Source organism: Tamandua tetradactyla, assembly GCF_023851605.1.
Source record: "Tamandua tetradactyla isolate mTamTet1 chromosome 22 unlocalized genomic scaffold, mTamTet1.pri SUPER_22_unloc_3, whole genome shotgun sequence".
NCBI lineage: Eukaryota > Metazoa > Chordata > Mammalia > Pilosa > Myrmecophagidae > Tamandua > Tamandua tetradactyla.
This window is the reverse complement of record NW_027518253.1, coordinates 1,699,597-1,705,596: the sequence shown is the minus strand read 5'-3', so window position 1 is coordinate 1,705,596 and position 6,000 is coordinate 1,699,597.

The window sequence follows — 6,000 nt, the reverse complement described above, 5'->3', positions numbered from 1 at the left end:
AGCCAGTCCAGCTTGTCCAAACTGGTGCATGCTGTGTGTCCAGTCACTGATGAGGCCCCAGCAGTTGTTCTGTACTGTTCCTGGCTATTTACTAGCTTCTCTGGAGGATGAACTAAATTCCACATCTCACTAAGCTATCTTCTTGACACTGAATTATTAACAAAGGTTTCCATCAAATTCTCTTAGTATTGTAATTAAAACTGTTATAATTAATCTTCATCATCTGTCCTCAAAATACACATGTATAGTATATAGTTTTAGCCTTCATTTCATACCTGGTTTTTTCATTGATATCCTACTTCAATTTCCTCCTCAACTTTCCCTGTTACTGATCAAAATACAGAGATATTTCACCTGTAAATCAGAAAGGTTACTTACTTTTATTTGAATAGAATAGCAATATTGAATATATTACTGGTTTGAATTCTTCTAAAAATAGTCTCTGGTGCATTTTCATTTTCATAAATAAAATCATATATGTGAGATTAAAAGCTCTCCTGGAAATTTGCCCATTATCTCCCCTTAAACATAGGAAAGCTCTTATATGAAATTAAGCTTCCAAGGAAAAGTCAGGGAAGTTCTCAGGCAAAACCAGGTAATCAATCACTCTGTATTTATTGATGCAAAAAATAATCCTAATATTTGAATTTGCTTCTGAAACTGTACAGGGTATGCTTAAAATACTGCTTGAATCTCTAGTTGTGTTAGTTTAGATAGCTACAGCTGATGCTTAATACCCTTGCTTGACAATCCTCCTTCTTGGTTCAGCTTTTTTACAGACTTATGACCACCATATTAATTGCCATATATTTTAGTGAAAGTAAAAGTCGAATTATTCATTGCATTTTTTTAGGAGTTCCATGTTACTTGGAGTCTTTTTAAGAAAATAAATCATGTTCTTCTCAGCCAAAGTTTTACTATCTTTCCTCCTAGGTTGATTTGGAAAGAGGTGGGCCACTGCACAGGCCCTTGGAAAGGAGGGGAGTGCCACTTTCTAAAGCTGAAGGATAAATGACTTTCAGACTTTGAAATCCAAAGGTGTTTGCCCTGCAGGTTTTCCTTCCAATTTCTCCTTATGGATACTGTGAGTGTTCCTCCTTTGTATATTGGTAACAGGCAGCTTGTTTTGAGATTCACAGGTCCACAGCCAGAAGAGAATTTTTTGCACCTTAGTATTATTTAAAGTGATGTGCATAGTTAACAAGTTGACAAGGGGTGGGCATGTGGTAGTTCAGTTCAGGTGTCAGCTTGGTCAGGTGAAGGTGTCTAGATCTTTTTCTGTGGACATAAACCAATGGTATGTGAACCTCATCTGTTGCTCATTGCATCTGCAGTTGGCTAAGAGGCATGTCTGTTACAATGACCACTGTTTGATTTAACTGGCTGGTGCTTAAATGAGAGAGCTAAATGTAGCATGCCCAAGCAGCTCAGCATACCTCATCTCAGCACTCGCAGCTCAGTCTAGGCCTTTGGAGATGCAGAAAGAAATCACCCTGAGAAAAGTTGTTGGAATCCAGAGACCTGATGAGAAGGCCAGCAGAGACCATCCTGTGCCTTCCCATGTAAGAAAGAACCTCAGTTGAAAGTGAGCTTCCTTTCCTCTGAAGAACTAATGAAATAAATCCCCTTTTATTAAAAGCTGATCTGTCTCTGGTGTGTTGCATTCTGGCAGCTAGCAAACTACAGCACCTTGTTTATCTGGCTATTGTACTCCAATAAACCTGGGTTTGAGATGTGCATGGAGTGGGGAAGTGTTATGTAAATCATGTTCCTTGCTCCTTTTCCTTTTCAAACAAGAGCAGTCCAAATAGAAAGAGTAGGAGAAAAAAAGGTAAAAAAAAATGGAAAAGAAAAAGAATACATGTTATTTTAGCTTTAAAAAAAGTATCTCAACATATTCACAAATGTTTGAACCCTACTTGGGGACTTCCTTCCAGTCAGATCTCTGAGGCCACATCTCCCTGTCTACCCTAACTCAGAAGAGGGTCAAGAGCAGGAAGAAGTTTGCAGTGTTCCCTGGACAGAGTTCTAGGTGAGTATTGCATGGATGTGTCCTTAGCACTTATTGCTTTTTGATCCTGGGCTTGATGGTGTGGGGTCCAGGAATAGGATACATGCTACATATGTAGCTGTGATATCTGAAGTTTGTCTTTGAACTCAACAAGGATGTCCCTCGTCCAAGTGAGTACATTGAGGAAGGAAGTTATCTCTCCATACAATCTTCAGGATGGCTCAGTTGATGACATTATTGCCAGCCAGAAAATTCAATCAAACATCCCGATGAAAATAATTTCTGTGTGACCACACAGACTCCTTAAGGTAAAGATTTGTTTACACTGAGTGGAAGAAAGAAAAATAATGAGAAAGGGAAAAATAATCAGGTGAATGATAATGAAGGCAGATATACAAATAAACACTGATTCTCTCTCTCTCTCTCCCCACCCCTTTCTCTCTCACTCTATTTCTACACACACACACACACACACACACATCCATGCAAAGACACAGCTCAATGACTCACCTCCTTGTGGCTAACACTCTGAAAAACTATGTTGCTATCTCTGCAGAGTTTGTATGGTCTTTGCCTTCAAGCTTAAGGAAAATGTGTGTTAGCAATAGCATCGCTATTAGAGAGCAAAGAAGATTTCTTGCATACATTCTGCTCCAATTTGATGACAATGTGTAGAATCTTTTGTAATTGACTCACTGCATTTTGATTTTTCAATGTTAGGTGGAACCCTTTAAGCCTCCTCAGGTTCATGCTCAATGCATTTACCACAACTGTATCCCATCCATACCTTGCCTAAAAGGAGAGTGGTTTGGTAAGTCATTGGATTCCTTCTTAGCCAGCAGAATGAGAAAGCCACCCAATTGCTGAGCTTCTAGACTGAAGGCAGTCCAGTGGCTGCAACAGACTTGTTTACCATGCCTATCTATTCTGCTGGGGCTCCAGAAACTAGAGGTCCATGGCTTCTGGAGTCACCAAATGATTAGCAGACAAAGGTGGCAGATATTTTTGCTCAATGCATGCAATGACCAATTCCTGAGACACCATGGTTTCAAATAGACAAAGTATATTTCCAGGTATGAAGCAGGGAATCAGATAGATCTATCAGGCCAAAATATGTCTCCCCAAACTGCAGTAATTCTGGTAGGTTTATAACTTTAAAAGATGGCACACTTTAGGCTACTGAGCATAATGTTCTCAGATGATATAATTAGAGGTGATTTAATTATTAAGTATGTGCAGATTGGTTACATACTTAGTCACAGTATGAATCTAAGAAAATGACAGAATTAATATGATGATTGGCATGATTGTATATGCCTATCAGTAAATGAGGTATAGGTGTTTTATAGGTTAAAGTTTAAGCTACTGCTCATGTCGAGTGGGCCCATTTTGGTTAAATCCAGCCTCAGTTATAAAGATAATTTTATATTTGAGGTGGGTTAGTTCTGGACTGACCCAAGACTTTTCAATTAATAAACATTAGGGGCTGCCTTAGTGATCACAATACTCCAAAATTGAAAAATCATGTAAAATGGGTACAAGTAAGAGTCAGCCATAAGGTATTCACAATTGCAAGGGCACAAGATAAAGCACATGCAGTCACCAATCAGAGATCAATGCAATTGGATTCAGTGTGAAGATTTCATACATTTCCATCTGTGTACTCCAATATGGCTGAAATCATAGGGGAATATCTATATGATAATTCAGCAATCATAGTCATCCCTTAAATCATAATTTATTGGTTACAACACCTTCCTCTTATTTGATAATCTTCTCTTAATCTGTAGAGATATCTGGGCAATGATTCATAACATTTTCCTGCTAAAACACTGGCATTATTATTGTGGTGCAGAGGAGTGAAACTGGATGTTCTTGGAGAGACCAGCACTTCTTGTTTTCAGAGTTCATCTGGCATTGGAAAAATTTGGAGACCTTAAGTCTTTGAAAAAAACATAATAAATGAAACTTTTATTACAGCCCAAGGTATCCTTTAGTGTTTGCAGGAATCATGTTATTTGGGACATGTCATACTGCTGCAGTTTGCAATATATTGCTGAAACCTGCCTAAGAGCAACATCCAGAGAGAAATTTTGACACAATTTGAAATCTGTTAGCCATTGAAATGATTTCTTTTCCCCTTTTGTTAATCAAGTTAATCATGGACACGGTTAATCAAGTCCATGATGCCAAGGCCAAGCTCATCAATAGGAGACATGTCCAACATTGTCAGGGCCAGGCCTTTCCCTGTGTGTCATGTCCATATTGCCTGGGAGACTTCCATTCCTGTCAATCACGTCCCATATCAGGGAGGTCACGATTTGGCTTATAGAGAGATGACATCTTCAGCTACAAAAGAAGTTCTCTGGGGAGGACTCTTAGGCTTTAATTATAAGTAGGTTCACCTTTGTCACTACATAAACAAATAGGGGACATACCTCATAGGGACACACCTCAAGATAGAGAGCTTGGCTTATTAAATTGGGAAATTTTATTGCTTAAGACTATATCAGAAATCTCCACTTGGAGAAGTTCAGTAACTGCAAATTTTTTTCAGTTCCTCAAGGGACTTTGCAAATACTTTTACTTTTTTTTCACATGGGCAGGCACCAAGAATCAAACCTGTGTCTCTGGCATGGCAGGTGAGAACTCTGCCACTGAGATACCATGGCCCACCCGACTTTTGCATTTTTTGGCCCAATATACTTTGAAGTCAAGATTTTATTACTTTTTCTAAGTTCCATGTCATATAAAGAAGAATTGGGTTGTTTAAATGCATTTACTCAACAGGTTAAATTAGATCGTGTGCCACAGAAAATTTTAATTTTGAAAAAAATAAAAATCTCTTCTTGTTTTCTCACATAATAGTTAAAAATAACTTTTTAACAGGCAATAGGGCAGGCCATGGTGGCTCAGCAGGCAGAGTTCTCACCTGCCATGCCAGAGACCCGGGTTCAATCCTGGTGTCTGCCCATGCAAAAAATTAATAATAATAATAAGCAAGGTAAAACCAGACAATATTATCTACTACCTTATATTCTGATTTACCTTAATTGTAATTGGATAAATTTGTCACATCTCCTGTCAGAGCCGGATTTCTTTTTCTATTTTTTAACAGTTGCTGTAGGTAGTAATGCTAACTTTGAGAGCTGGAAAACTAACTCTGAGTCTCAAGTGTCACATTCATGCTTAAAGTTCCAGGGAACTATCAGGTTACACAAAGAGCAAAGTTTTTAGAATTTAGAAATAACCGTTAAAGTTCAACAGTAAATGTGACCAGCAGAACAGCTTACAATATAATCCCCAAATTTCTTATAAGCATTTTAAAATTAAGCTAATTTTAGAAATAAAAATATTTACAGTTATATTATTTTAACCAACTGTAGCAGAGATTTTGTTCTCTTTCACCTTTACACAGTTACCACAGTTAAGTTAATTAACCAATAATACATAGTTTATACCTTTATCCTGCCCCTCTTCTAAACTTTCTCTTTGTTGCAGATGAATCTCTGACCTGTAGCTGACCATATATACATTTAGAGAAGCATTGGAGCAAAACATTGAGATTGAAAAGTAAATTTGGTTGTTTCTATGATCCGTCACCTTTGTCTAAGAATACCTAAAACCATGACTACCAATAATGTATTGTTGTCTAACATACAGATCTGTATCAGGATATAACCTGTATGGTGAGAACATTGTCAAGTCTTAAGGAATTTTAATACAATTTTGAAATATATGGATAACATTTTACCCATACAAATTTAGCTAACAAAAGGAGAAAAAATCCCTTTTAATTATGTGACATTTCCCAAAACCTCCTATGCAATATGAAAAATTATTTTAGCATTTCAGCTTCACAAGGTGAAAGAACAAACCCTTTGAAGCAGGTTTTTTTTAAGTGAGAAAACACTTTCTGAAATAAATGATGGTAATGTGGATATGAACATTAATAATGATACTATTCCCTTATAAAATCTTTGTTTTCT